Here is a 15,909-nt window from a genome sequence, read left to right on the forward strand (position 1 = left end):
TTATGCATGATTCATATTATAATTTGAGTGATAAAAAAGAAGATATAATCATTTCCCATTCCATTGGCTTAATGAGTTCTCTAGTCTTATACCCTTTTTTTCCTTTCCTTCCTTTCTTTTTTCTATTTCTTTTCTGAAAGAAAGCTGATTGTGTGGGGTCATTTTTTAAATGAAGAATCTACAGCTATTGGCCCATGATACTTATCTGCCCTAACACTTAATAATTTCTATGTAGTGTAACATTAGTATCACTCTGTAGAGAATTGAGATATAAGTAAATAGGATACAAAAACTATGACTTCTTCTAAGTGGCCTCGGTGTGCAGAATTTCTTAAAATTAATGAAATAGGAAACAGAGCCTTGATTTGATTTGAGTTAATTACTTTTACAGAATCTGAGTCTTTTAATGCAAAGAACTATCCAGGGTGGAGTTCTACCTTTACTTATCAGCACCCTCGCTCAGCTTCATCAGACAGTATAAATGCCTACATCAGGATGTATAACCAGTCAACAGCGAACGATCAGCCAGTCTTGGACTATTCATGGACTGTTTTCCTATGGACCCCTCATGGACTATTCATGTATTCATAGACTATTTCTCTATGGCAGAGGAACTAGTTTATAGAAATTAGTTGACCTTCTCTAAAAAGGTTATAGAAACTTTTCACTTTCTCTAATGCCAAGAGGAAGACCTGGTAGAGAAGTGAACGGTTAGTTTAAAAAAAAAATCCTCATTGAGATATAATTCACACATCATAATATTCACCCATTTAAAATATACAATTCAGTGGTTTTTAGTAGGTTCACAGAATGGTGCAACTACCACCACAATATAGTTGTAGAACATTTTCATTACCTCAAAAAGAAACTCCATATTCATTTGCTGTACTCTCCATCCCTTCCCTAACTCCCTGCTAAGCCCTAGATAGTCACTAGTTTGCTTTCTGTCTATGGATTTGCCTATTCTGGATATTTCACATGAGTGGGATCATACATTATGTAGTCTTTTGTGACTGACTTCTTTCTTGTAGCATAATGTTTTCCAGGTTCATCTACATTGTAGCATGTATCAGTACTTAATTCATTTTTACTGTTGAATACTCCATTTTATGGATATACCACTTTTTATTTATCCATTAATCAGTTGATAGACACTTTTTTTTCCACCTTTTGCTATTATGAATAATGCTGCTATAAACATTCATGCATAAGTTTTTGTATGGACACATGTTTTTATTTCTCTTGTGTATATACCACGGAGTAGAATTGCTGGGTCATATAGTAACTCTATGTTTAACTTTTAGAGGAATTGCCAAACTGTTTTCCAAAGTGACTGCATCATTTTACATTTCCACTAATGTATTCTAATTTTTACATGTATTTGTTGACCCTTGTCATTATCTGTCTTTTTGGTTATAGCTGTGCTAGTGGATCTGAAGTGGTGTCTCATTGTGGTTTTGATTTGCATTTCCCTAATAACTAATGATGTTGAGCATCCTGCTGTGTTCTTATTGGCCATTTGTATATCTTCTTTGGAGAAATGCATATTCATATCCTTTGCCCAATTTTTAATTATGCTATTTGAATTTTTATTATTGAGTTGTAAAAGCTCTTCATGTATTCTTGATACAAGTCCCTTATCAGATGTATGATTTGCTAGTGATCCCTCCCATTCTATGGATTGTCTTTTCACTTTCTTGATGGTAATGTTTGCTGCAGAAAAGTCTTTAATTTTCATTGAGCACAATTTATCTAAATTTTCTTTTGTTGCTTATTTATGTCTAAGATACTATTGCCTAAACCAAGGTCACAAAGATTTATTCCTGTATTTTCTTCTAAGAGTTTAGTCTTAGCTCTTACATTTAGGTCTGTGAGTTACTTTTTGTAGATGGTGTGAGGTAAGAGTCAAACTTCATTCTTTCACATGTGGTCATTTAGTTGTCTCAGCATCATCTGTTGTAAAGGCTATTCTTTCCCCAATTAATGTTTGTTACATTAATTGTTTTTCAGATGTTACCAACCTTGCATTCCTGGGATAAATCCCACTTGGTTATGGTGTATAAGCTTTTATTTGTTACCACATTCAGTTTACTAATATTTTTTTGAGTAGTTTTACATCTATATTCTTAAAGAATATTGATCTGTAGTTTTATTTTGTTGTGATATCTTTGTCTGGTTTGGTATCGGGGTAATTCTGCCTACAGAGAATCAGTTGGAAAATATTACCTTGTCTTCTATTCTCTGGAAGAGTTTGTGAAAGATTGTATTAATTCTTTAAGGTTTTGGTAGAATTCACCAGTGAAGTCATCTGGTCCTGATCTTGCTTTGTGAAAAGATGTTAATGATTAATTCAGTGTCTTTCCTTGTTATAGATCTATTCATTTTTTTCTATTCCTTCTTGAGACATTTTTAGTAGTTTGTGTCTTTCTAGGAATTTATCCATTTATCTAAGTTACATAATTTGTTGGCGTACAGTTATTTATAGTATTCCTTTTTAGTTATTTTTATTTTTGTGAGGATAATGTTCTAAATCACTTGACTTCAGCCCAAAGATCTCCCTTTATTTGGTTTTTTTTTTCAAAGTAGACCTGTTAGCAGAAAATTCTTTAAGCTTTCATCTACCTTTATTTCTTTACTTGATCTTCATTATTGAAATATAGTTTCACTGGATATAAGCTTCTTGGTTGACAATTTTTCAGTTTCAACACTGAATTTGTTATTCCGTTGTCCTCTGGCCTCCCTTGTTTCAGATAGAGAAGTCAGCTGTTAAGGTTATTGAGATTCTCTTGTACGTGATGAGTAGTTTTGCTCTTATTGATTTCAAGATTTTTCTCTTTACTTTTGGTTTTCAGCATTTTGATTTGGATGTATCTAGGCATGGATATCTTTGATTTTGTCTTGCTTGGAGGTTGTTGAGCTTCATGGGTGTGTGGATTAATGTTTTGCATCCATTTGGGAAGTTTTTAATTATTATTTCTATAAATTTTCTTTCTTCCCGTTTTTCACTCTGTTCTCCTTCTGGTACTTCTATTATGACTATATTGGTGCACTAAATGGTGTCCCACATTTCTCTGAGGCTCTGCTCATTTTTCTTCCTTTTTTTCTCTCTGTTCTTCAGATTGCATAACCTGTATCAATCTATCATCAAGTTCATTGACTATTTCTTCTGCTAGGTTAAATATACTATTGATCCCCTCTACTGAATTTTTCTTCTCAGTTATGATACTTCTTAACACCAGAGTTTCCAATTGGTCTTTTGTATAATTTCTATCTCTTTATCAGTATTCTCTATTTGATGAGACATTGTCATCATGCTTCCTTTAATTTTTTAAGTATGGTTTCCTTTAGTTCTTTGAACGTATTTATAATAGTTGCTTCAAAATCTCTGTCTGATATGTCTCACAGTTGGGCCCCCTCAGAGGGAATTTCCATTGCCTGCTTTTTTTCCTGTGTTCCATTTGCAATTTCCTATTTCTTTTCATGTCTCATAATTTTTTTTATTGAGTACTGAACATTTTAAATTGTATATTCTAGAAATTCTAGATGCTGATTCTTCTCCCTTCCCCTCTCCTGTCCACTGGAGGTTGCTGTTGTTTTTGCTGCTTGTCTTGTCCTTTGTTTAGTGACCTGGTTGTACTAACTCTGTGAAGTCTCTTTCGCCCTCAGTGTATAGATTCTGATGTCCCTGTTCAGATTGATTTTCCCTTATTCTTACTTTTAGTCTGGCCCCCTAGGAATCACCCCTGGGTCTGTGGCTTATACATTTGTATATTATTTAATTATATTATTATATTTAATTATATTATTATAAAAAATATATTTGTCAATGGTTGTGCTTAGGTTCCTTTAGCCAGTTTTATTTTTGCCCTTTACTATTGGATGTTTATGTGGTTTGGAGGCTATTACTGAAACTTAAGGAGTTAATATTTTTGCCCCAAATTCAGCCAGGGCCTAGTACGTTGGAAGATCCCTCTCCAGTCAATCTTGAGAGGGCTCAGCCTTGTGCGTGCACATAGTCTTCCAGCCTAGTAGGATGCATGTGATTTTATTATTAAGCCAGGCTTAATAATATTTTCCCTTGTGTCAGAATGGCTTATTTTTCAACCAGTCTTTGGTCAGAGGCTCTGCTTCAGCCTCTTGTGCCAGTGAGGCTTCTGTCTTTTGTTGGTTGATCTGTGTGCAGCTAGGGAAATGTTTTCAATCTGACCCATGTCCTGTTTTGATTGTTCCTGAGTAGGAATATGAGCATAGCCTTCCCAAACCCCAGGGTTTACTGTGATCCCAGGAGGGTTTTTCTTGGTTATTTCTTTCCATGTTTTCTTCTGTTAAACTTCTGATTGCTCTGCCATGTTGCTTGTTGCTAGCAGTGTCATGAAGCTACCAGCACCTGCTTTATTTCTTTCTACCAAGCTCTCCATGGTTTTCAACAACACCCTTAGGCATGAAATTCTCTATTTTCTGTTCCAAGTAAAGTCACTACTTTGGGTAAGAACTGCAAAGCTCTTTATCCTCCTGGCTTGCCTCTTGCCTTGGAGAACCTCTGTGCTACTGCCCAGGAGCTAGGCACAATATAGTGGCCTGCTTCACCCAGAGTGATATCCCTAGCAGGTGCTAGAAGGAGAAGGTGATAGTTCCTCATCTTTTCAGCTTGCCTCTCCCAGCATGAGACCTCTGCCTATGAGTGAGCTGAGACAGTGGTGATCAGGGTCCCAGTATTCTTGGTGGCTAAAATTGGGGTAGGGTTTCCATCATACAACGAGGGGCTGGGTAGAGGAATGGGGCCTCAGTCCTCGTGGATTAGAGTGGCCATAATAGAGTTTCTGTAACATGCAGCTGGGGATAGGAGAAGGAAGCAGATCAGGGCCCAAATGCTACAGACTCTCAGTATTCTAACTCAGATTTAGTAGATTTTCTTGAATGAATGTTTCTCTATTTGCTGCATTCTCTTAGGAAAATTTTGAGAGACTTTAAGTGATTTTTTAAAAATAATTTTCCTAGTTAAATGTTTTGTAGGGGAGAGGATCTGCCAAGTTTCTCACCTCACCATTCTGGAAGTACCATTGGGATGGCCAGTTCTGGTCTCTCTTAGGCTGCATGAATAGGTGGTAGAGTTCCCTAAGGTGTTAGGGCACCCCTCAGCCTGGGTTCTATAGTGTCAGCCAGGAGTTTTGTTCAGTTGCCTTCTGTTATGCACTAATCTGTGTTAGACACCAGCCTATATATACTTTTTCTTTTTAAGCCCTCCCAACTGTCTTAAAAGGTTGAGCTATTTTTTTTTACAGATGAGAAAACCAGACTCCAAGAGGTTAGGTAGTTTGCCCAGAGTACACAACTAGTAAGAGGCCAAGTTCACGCATGAACAACTGTCAAACTCCAGAGTTTGTGCTTTAGTCATTAGACTACCTTGCCTCATATACAAATATTTTGATGTTATTTTCATTTATAAGATTTCCCTTTTTAGCCATTTGGCTGAAGCAGATCTGTCTCAAAAGCTGCTGATACCTGTACTATGAAAGAAGAATTTATTGATGTCTGCACCTTCTTTTTGGACATGTTTTCTCATTCCCATTTCTTTCTATTTTTTTTTTTTTTTTGTCAGGAATATTGGCCTTGAGCTGACGTTTGTGCCAATCTTCCTCTATTTTATGTGGGATGCTGCCACAGTGTGGTTTGACAAGTGGTGCTGAGTCTGTGCCCGGGATCAAAACCTGCGAACCCTGGGCCGCCGAAGTGGAGTGCACGAACTTAACCACTAGGCAACTGGGCCAGCCCCCCATTTCTTTATTATCCTCATTTCTCATTCTATAGCTGGACCTGCTCGTCCCTGGCTATCTGCCTGGTATTGAAAACTAAGCCAAGTTACTGATTGCTCCTGGGGCCTTCAAAACCTTGGGGAGGTGAATTCTACTTACTGGAATCTACTGTGGTGTTCCAAGACTCACTTTCACCCAACTCTTCATTCCATTGGGCTCAAAGTCGAGAAACAGTTGTCTGGCAATTGCACTATTTTAAGCTCTGAGGAGACCGGAGAGTTAGGCTGGACCAGGTATAGAAAAATTCTCACAAGAAATAGTGTGAAGTCAGCATAAAGGGACATCTAGATGCAGGTAGTGTGGTGCAGAGCTCATCTCCCACAAACCCCATGTTGTGTCCTTCGTTTAGCCGCCTACTAGTTGTGTGACCTTGGACCAGTCATTTAATCTCTATGGGCCTTAATTTTGTTACCCGTAAAATGACAGAAGACTGGAATATGAATCTGTAAGGTCTCTTCCAGATTGGAAAGGCTGTGATTTTTATGAGAAGTCACAAGAGATCAGTGAAGCTAGAGTTCATGAGAGCAGGTGTTTGCTTTGGAGCAGATTCCTTATATAACCAGAGGTGATTTTTTTAACTTTCTAATTCTAGACTTGACTATTACAGTGTGTGTTAGTTTATTTGTGTGTCAGGGTTAGGGCTCTGTGAGCTATATGTGGAGAGTTGGAAGAAGACAGATATACAAGCAGGCCAAGCAGCACGAAATGCTGAGCAAAACTTAGAAGTAAGGCAAAAGAAAGTATAATCTCCAGTCAATCCTGAGATAATACAGCAGACATCAGATTTAAATAGACCAAGTAAAGGAATGAGAATCAGCAGCCAAATCCCGGAGAGACTGACATATGGATGAGAAAGAGGAACTTGGACAGAATGTTGTTGCTCTCCCTCAGTAGATACAACTCTGTGGGTCTTCAGGATGCAGTCTCTGAACCCCACACAGCAGATCATTGAGCATTTAGTAATTTTCCAAGGAGACTGACATCTTTATAGAGGTACTGGGTTTTTCTAAAATATTATGTTACAAATTGTCTGCTTTGTATCAGTTTATGAGCTCCTGGAGGACTGGACTGAATCTTATCCATCTCTCTATCTTCTGTACCTAGTACCACACTCCATACATAGTAGTTATTCATTGCATGTTTGAGGATTACTGCATTTTTTCAGGTAGCTCTTTCCTTAGAGTATTAGTTACTTGTAATAATAAAAAAATAGTGCTTCCTTCTACATACTGATGATGTTGTTGACCCATTGTCATTTGCTTAGATGTTTTTCTGATTATAGAATTAATATTTTTATATTGTAGAAAATATAATATTCTCATTATAGAAAACACGTGCATAATATATAAAAATCATAAAAATCATTTGTGATCTTTTCCTCTGGATTCATTGCTAGCATTTTTATTTTTCCCTCTAATCTTTCCATAGTCTTTCCAAGATTATTTCCTTCTTCCTTTTTTCTCCTGTTTTAAATAACATGGTTGTAAAAATCCTTTAATACCGAAGAAGAGATTTTTATATTTTTGATAAATATCAGAAAAGGAGAAATGATTGGAATATTTCAGGAAGTCTCAAGAGGGTGACAAAGAAATAGTTTTGAAACTGCTCCTATAGATATAAAAAATGCCAACAAAATACTTAGAAACCACCTTTTCTCTCAATGTTTTTAGTTACTTTAAATGTTAATATAATAGAATATATACATTACAGATAACAAATTATTTATAATACAATGTAAACATAATATATTTAATTATTAAAAATTTTAATATAAATTTTGATACTTTAAGGTTCTTGATACATTTTATTAAATTGTTTTCCAGAAAGGTTGTGCTCTCCTATCAGGAGCGTTTCTTAATATTCTAATCCCTGTACCTTCATCTGTATTGGATATTTTTTCCTAATCTTTGCCAATTTGATAGGCTAAAAGTGACATTTCATTATTATTTTACTTTGTATTCCTTTTCTTATTCTTGAGGTAAATATTTTCATGTGTTTATTGGTTACTTGTATTTTTCTTCTTTAAATTATCTGTTAATATTCCATTCCCTTTTTTCTATTGGTGCTTTAATGATTTCCTACTTGATGTATAGGAACTCATTACACAGTAAAGATTTAAATTCTTTGATTGTGTTTGATTCAAATTGAAGTTTTTTCAGCTATTGAGATGGTTTATATTGATCCATCACCTCCTTTTTAATTTCTTCTTAAGAGCTTATTTATTTCTCATATTTGAGGAGGATTGACTGGCTCTGGAGGTTATTTAAGACTGTAAAACAGCAAAGTTGACTAATTGATGCTCCCTCTGTCCTATCAAAGTGTTCTAAGAAATTGAGCTGTTTAGCTCAGTTTACACAGACTTTGGAACATCATCATCATGGTTTGTGGAGTAGGGGCGACTTGCTCTTAAAACTGCAATTACAACCTTCAGGTCCCAGTCTAGCTGGACTTGGATTTTGAGCATTGTGCGCTGATTGGTACTTCTGCTGGTTCATGTCAAAGTGTGTGTATTTCATGACTTTTCTTTATGAAAATGATTTAGGAATGGGAGGAAGAAGAGATATAGATAGCATTAGACTGGGCTTAATGTGTAGAGTTGACTGGTAGTTAATGTTCACCACTCTAGCTGGTTTAAAGTTAAAGCAGACATGGGTGTATTACAGGATTTTAAATGGTTTACAGAATCACTGAAAAACGGAAGGATGCAGACTTTAACTTGAGCTTTTCAGGAATGAATTTGAAAACCATTCTATAGAACCACAATATCAAGACTGCTATTGCCTTTCCTAGATTAATACTAGATCAGAAAGCTACTCTACAAAATCCAGACATTTCCATGATTGTGCTTGTCTCTAAAACAGTAGAAGCAGTAGAAAATGGCCTCCACCTAATTTCTGCCTTCTAGATCTTGTTCAAGTGCATAAAATTGGTGACACTTAAATTACTTCTAGAACCCTAATGTAGGAAGTCTCAGAAGTGTAGTTTTTAGGTTTTTAGTCTTTATAGACAGAAAGACACATTTAAAGGAGGTTGGAATGGATGTTGAATGCCAATTGTCCATATCCAGCACAATGCTCATTTCATTATGCCTCTTAATAACAATATGAGATGAACTTTTTTCATAAATAAATAAATAAACAAGTGAAAAAACATAGTCATTGGTTATGTAGTACAACTAACACTACCAATAGCAATTTAATCCTCTGCGGCTAATGGATTATAATGGATTTAATAGGATTAAAGAGAATATGAGGAGAGTAATCATGAAATGAAGTGGAGGCATGTCTCTGGGCATCCTGAAGGATTGAAGAGGAATATTCGAGGCTGCTTGTCAAGTTTGCCATATAAATTGAAGTGGATTCTCCTTCATCTTTTCTACTGTTTTCCCCTTATCTATTTTGCATACTTCTCTTCCCTAGGCCTCATCTTAAATGTTGGCATTTTCAAAGGTTTCTGCATATGAACATTCTCCTAAGTAATATAATCCAGTCCCATAGCTTTAAGTATCACCTATATACTTATGAATTCTAAGTGTATATATATATGTCCCTGACTTCTTGCTACATTTCCAAGAATGACTGGATGTCCTGTGAGCCCCACAAACTCAGCTTCCTGTCTTTCCTGTGTTTCTCATCTTCGTTAATGACATTGCCATCCATCCAGGCACACATGCTCAAAGTTCTGCTAATATCTGATATGGTATCTTGCTTTCATGTTTTAGTCCTCTGCCTGGAATTAAGGATTCAGCTCAAATGTCTCCTCTTCTGTGGAGAATTTTCTATGTTTGCTCATCCCCAAAGAAGTATTAACCACTTCTTCCTTTCTGCTTTTTCTGTACCCTATACATGCTTATATCATAAGCATTTCTGTACTAGATGATAAGCCTCTTAGAGTCAGAGATCCCAGTTTCAGTGGTTTTCAACTGGTCATGGTTTTGCTCCCCAGAGGAAATTTGGCAATGTATGGGCACATTTTTGATGGCTGTGACTGAGAGGGAGTGCTACTTGAGTTTAGTTGGTAGAGGCTAGGAATACTGCTAAACAGTCCACAATGTACAAAACAGGCCTCCCTTTTCCCCTCAACAAATAATTATCCTTTCCAAAATGCCAATACTGCCAAAGTTGAGAAACTCTGCCCTAGTCCTTAGCATAGTGTCTCATACACAGACAATTGTGAAGAAATATTTGTTGAATGAGTAAGTCTTTGCATTGATCTCAATCTAACATTCAGTTAGTCACCAACCCTTAAATGTCACATATGAGTCCTTTTTTGCCATTCTCACTGTCACATCAGAATTCAGGACCTAACATCTCCTGCTTACAGTGTTATAATCACCCCCTAATTCATCTTTCTGACTCCAGTCTCATTTTAATCAATTACCATACTGCCGCTTCAATTGTCTTTGTAAAATATAGATCTCATTATGTCATTCCTTTGCTTAAAATCTTTTCCTTGTTCAGGGTATAGTTTAAATTCTTATGAGCTTTTCAAAAGTGATCCCAGGCTGTGTTTCTAGGCTCGTGTCTAGTTTCTCCCCAGCCACACACCTTATGCTTCAGCCACACAGGCCTAACTGCTCTTGCCTTGACAAGTTCATACCTCCTTGGCTTAAAAACTGCTTCCTGGACCTCTAGCCAACCTAACCCTAAGCCTAATCAATCCTGACCCAACCCAACCCAACCATTCTCTGCTTAGAGAGTTCCTATTCATTTTTAAAGACTCATTTAAAATGAATCTTTTCTCTAAAGTTTTTTTTTGAACCCGAACCTAAATGAACTTAATTGTTCTTTCGTCTCTATTCGCATAGCACTTTGTTTGCCTGTATTATAGAATGATCACAATTTATTATAGTTGATTATTCACGTGGTTATCTCTTCTGAGAAACTGTGACCTCCTCCAGGGTAAAAGCCACATCTTGCTTATCTTTGTGTCTCCCTTAGCACTGGGGCCCAGTGCATGGTATGTAATAGATGCACATTAAATATCCATTGATCTCATGAGTAGATTGTGAGAAATATCACACATTTAAAAAGGGTATTTACAATGGGGCTGGCCCCGTGGCCGAGTGGTTAAGTTCACGCGCTCCGCTGCAGGCGGCCCAGTGTTTCGTTAGTTCTAATCCTCGGCGCGGACATGGCACTGCTCATCAGACCACGCTGAGGCAGCATCCCACATGCCACAACTAGAAGAACCCACAACGAAGAATACACAACTATGAACCGGGGGGCTTTGGGGAGAAAAAGGAAAAAATAAAATCTTTAAAAAAAAAAAAAAGGTATTTACAAGCTCATTCATACTTGAACAAGGTTCTTTTGGCCTTATGTAATTTCCATAGGTCTTTTGTGTCCCTGTCATAACCAATAACAATTAATTTTGGTTTGCTTCTGCAGTGAAGGCACATAGGAAAGAGGAAGATAAATGAACATCAATCAAATCATGATTAGGTTGTTCATTGCAGTATCTTCTTTCTGAAAACTTAAGCAGCATGGGTCGGAAAGTCTGGAAAGCTACAATTTAACCTTATTCCAAACTCTCACTGTATTAATCTCATAGGAACATAAAATAGCCTTCCCGCATACTCCTAGCACATGCACCATAGGAAGACATTCTACAGCCAATACTTGCGATCTCTTTCTTAGTGAAGTGCTACTTTAGGCACAAGGTCCCATCACCAGATAACTAGTTATTTGTACCTGTCCTCTTCTCATCAGGGAAACAGCATTTTCACCGTTCTTTTTCAGGGCTTAATCTTTGTCTGATATCTAGTTGCAGTGTGAGCAGAAGTGCTCTAGAGAGCCTGTATCCATAGATGATACTTAGAATTTGGAGGTATGGGATCCCCTGAAGGATCTGATTCCAAAGTGTCAGAGATTGCAAATTCCCTCTCTCCACATCAAGTCAGAAGTGGGAGTGAGGAGTAAGGGGGCAAAGGGACTCACAATTATTGAGTGCCTATCTGTTATATTCTGGTCATTGTGCAAATTCTTTTACTTACATTGTCTTTTGGGATAGGTATTCACACTTCATAGATGGCGGGCTCTGAGAGGTGTAGCACTCTGTCCAAGTCACACAGCTGGTAGGTGGCAGAGTCTTTCCCTGAGTCTTGCCTTCCCAACAGCCTTCCCTCTTTGCCCTGCCTCATGGTGGCTCTTTCTGCCCACGTCTTTCAGGTATTCCGTTTTCCTTTTGGCTGTTTCCTCAAGAATGGGTCCACCACGTCTATCTCCTATGTGTTTTCACATACTCACACGAACACAACTTGAAAAGCACAAACTGTAAGACAAAAACATTATTGAATTTGCATCAGAATTAAGAACTTCTATTCGATGAAGGATACCATGAACAAAGCCCTTAGACAGAAGGTGAAATGGGAGAAGATATTAACGTTGTCTAAAATGGTTATGAGATTAATATGTAGGCTGTGAATTATTGAAAATCAACAAGAGAAAGACAGTAACCCTAATGGAAAAATGGACAAAGGCTCTGAACAAGCAGTTTAAAGAAGAGGAAACCTAAAAGCTAACAAGTGTATAAAAAGATCTCAACTTGTTAGTAATCAGAACAGTGCAGATTTTAAAAATGAGGTCATTTTACAGCAGAGATGTAAAATGTGTTGGTGGGGCTGAGAGGATGTAGGAGCCCTCATGTGTGATTGGTGGGCATGAAGCATGGTGCCACCATTCTGGAGAACAAACTGGTAGTATTTAGCCAACTTAAATGTATGTTCATACTCAGTGACCCAGTAATTCACTTCCTTGGCATGTTTCCCAAAGAAATTGTCACATAGGTCTCTAAGGGTCCATATATAAAGATGATTATGGTAATCTCATTTGTGGGGTTAGGGTCCATCTGGTGGTTCACCACTAGGAGAGTAGACATGTAAAATATGGTAGATGCTCCCAGGGAATGTTATATAGAAATTGGAAGCAACAGACTAATATATGTATAGCAACATGGATGGATCTTATGTACATAAAGCTGGGTAAAAAAAGTAAAAAGTAGAATGACATACATAATAAAATTGCATACATATAATACAATTTTGCATGCACACAGAATAATATTGCAAATTTTATAAGAAGATATATAAGCAAAAAGCACCTTAGAATGGTTGCCTATTTAGGACATGGGGTAGAGGTGGGAATGAGAAATGTAGATAAAAGAGAATAAATAAATTTAAAAAGCAAGCAAGTAAAACAAAAAGATTTGTCTTGAATAGCCCAATGATGATGATATACTATGAATTAAGGAATATAATTAACCCAGCACTCTGCATCTGATATTAAAAACAAAAACTCAGTTGCCTGTCCATGAGGTTAAGGTAGGTATTTGGGTAATTTGTCATTTTCTCCAAGAGGAAAGGAAGCTACTTCTCTTTTACTTTTTAAATGTTATCTAGTTCCCTCTTCACTCATAATTGTATGACATGCACCTGGATTTATGCTTTATACAATGTAAAATCTTTACTTTTTACTTATATGCTTTTAGTTTTCATATAATGTATATCTTTGTCATAGTTGTCTTCTTGGTTTTGAAGCTTCTGGAGGCAGAGATGATGTCTCATTTCATTTGCTTTGTATAGCCTTTGGTATAGTCAGACCTTTAGAGCACATTAGTGATAATCCCAATGATTAATTTTATGGAAAAGCTTCCAGGAAGAGGTTTTCTTTTGAAATTCTAAAAGTATGGATATTGTTCCCTGGAGACCTGATGATGAAATAATGTAGGTTGAGAGTACCCAGGTATCCTTTTTAATAAACACGCTTTTCCAGCTCACATTTCATCCCTTCCTTCCTTTAGCAAATATCTCTGCTGACTCCTTTTTTCTAACAGAAAATATCATTGGTTAATAACTGTAAATTTTTGATAATGGATGTTGTGGGTGAATCTAAGAAATGTGTTCAATAATCAAGTGGTTATCATTAGTGTTGTATTTAATCATGCAGAACTAGGAAATTTAGATATTTCTTCTCGATAGTTGTGATTCTCTATGTCTCTTTATTTCTCTTTTTCTTTGTGTCTCTCTTTGTTATTTACTCTGTTTCTCTCTCTGTGTCTCCTTCTCTGTACCTCTCTCTGCTAACCATCTCTGTGTTTCTCTCTATTCCTCTCTTTATCTCACTCTTTCTTTCTCTCTGTCTCTTTCTTTGTTTTGGACTCTGTCTCTTTGTTTTCCTCTCTTTTTGTTTTCCACCTACTAGTTTCCGGTTCATAGCCTTACCAACAGGATAGTACAAGGCTGATGTATTTTCAGCTCTCAGGTTGTTGCTCTAGATTTAATTGGGACTTCTATCTTTTTCTTGGTCTGTAAAAGTCCTCTTTGACAGCCTCATTGTATTCTTAGAATTACAGTCACTTGAAGCAAGCTGGTGAGTATATATTTTGTACTCTTACAGCAGTAAAGAAAAATTTCATGATGTGTTTTATGCTGAAAGTGGTTTCTTAAGAATCAGTGCCATTTTAAATGGCTGTTGGGAAAATGCATTAATAATATCAATTAGCTGAAGGCACTTTGATTTCTCCAAGGGAGCTCAATAGGCCAAGGCTTTATGGGACTCCTTACTTTTTTGATTTTCTTTGTCTTGAAAAATTGCATGTAAATTTTCCAGAAACTTTCAGAACTTTATATGATCAAATTGAAACTTCTTCTGAGGAAAACATTAGGAATATTTGTCTTCTTTAGTAGTAGATGGCTTAGAGCTTTTAGGTCATCTGCTGGTGAATGCACTGGAGGCTCAAGGCCTGATTGACAAAGTGAATGATAAATAAACCACTGAGACCAGATGGCATCCACACAGTATTTTTCAAGGAATTTGAGGGTGAAATTGTCAAAACTTGGTTAAATTGTGTTTAACCCTTGTTAGTTGCCATCTGGACCCCAAAATGGTCAGATTTTCCTTGGGACCGCCTTCCAGAGGAATTCTTCCAAAAAGACCTTGAAAAGTACATTTTGTTGGTGATCATTACTTCTTTATTTCATATCATATACATGACAAGGTAATGTGTAGGGTATTTCTGAAAGGTGCATATAGACTACAAATTGGAGGGAAGATGATGTCTGAATCATGGTAGAAACCGAAGATAGGGCCAGATTGGATTTATAGCCAGTGGAAACTATTGCACACGTATAAATAAGGGAATTTTGGGATATACCTTTTTCAGAAAACTTTCTCTTAACTCTGTGACAAATGTTTGGGAAAGGAGAAAGTTCAGATTTGAGGGACTAATAGTTTGTACTAATGGCCTTAGAAATGGAGAACTGCATATTATTAAATAAAAATCAATTAATACATTTTGGATATGAGAGATGAGGAATGGGAGGAATCAAAGATTATAAAGCTTTCAAGTCTGGGTTAGTAGAAATGGCATAATGATATCAGGGAGAGAAAGAAGAAGACTGGGAGGGAAGTTGGCTGAAGATGGTGGATAATGGGGTTAATTTTTAATACACTGACCTTTCGAGGTTGATTCCACAGAAAGCAGTCATGTCCTTTTATAAAATGTCCCCAAATGCCCCAAAGTGATAACAATGAACCAGGGTAGCCGCTGATCCCACCTGTGTGGCATTTCTTATTTTCTTCAGTTAAATTCTACAAACTATTGAGTCCTCTGTTGATACTGCCACAACAGTGATTCCTGTTTACTTATCTGTGAAATCAATGTACTATGAGCTTCATGCAGACAAGGGATGCTTATAATCTCTGTCTCTCCAGCCCCTAAGCTAACACCTGCCACATGGCAGGTGCTCAGTAATTGGTTATTACATTGGCATCCACTGTATGCCCAGCACAGGGTTAGGTGGCAATGATACACAGATGGATCTAACAAGGTGAAAGCACTGGTATAAGTAAGATGGGAACATCGAGAAGAGGGAGATTAGTTCTCTCTTGGGGTTGAACAAGCCTTCAGAGGGACATGACATTGCAGGATGAAGGATTCACTGGGACTAAGAAGGGAGAAACAGTATTCTTAGGAGAGGAAAAAAGAGAGCAAAGGCATGAGGGTGTGAAAGTGTAAGATGTACTTGCCCAATGACTGGAGGAGCAGACTCATGGTGAGAAGTAGGAAGTGGATGGTGATAGCACTGGAAAGGTAC

General features: G+C 37.0%; 1 protein-coding gene across 4 annotated transcripts in view; it reads left to right on the forward strand.

Moving 5' to 3' along the window:
- Positions 1-15,909, forward strand: part of CPQ (carboxypeptidase Q) — a 462,573-nt gene that overhangs the window by 108,879 nt on the left and 337,785 nt on the right. The gene's annotated exons all lie outside the window — the stretch shown is intronic.

The sequence above is a fragment of the Equus caballus genome, chromosome 9, assembly GCF_041296265.1.
Source record: "Equus caballus isolate H_3958 breed thoroughbred chromosome 9, TB-T2T, whole genome shotgun sequence".
Lineage (NCBI taxonomy): Eukaryota > Metazoa > Chordata > Mammalia > Perissodactyla > Equidae > Equus > Equus caballus.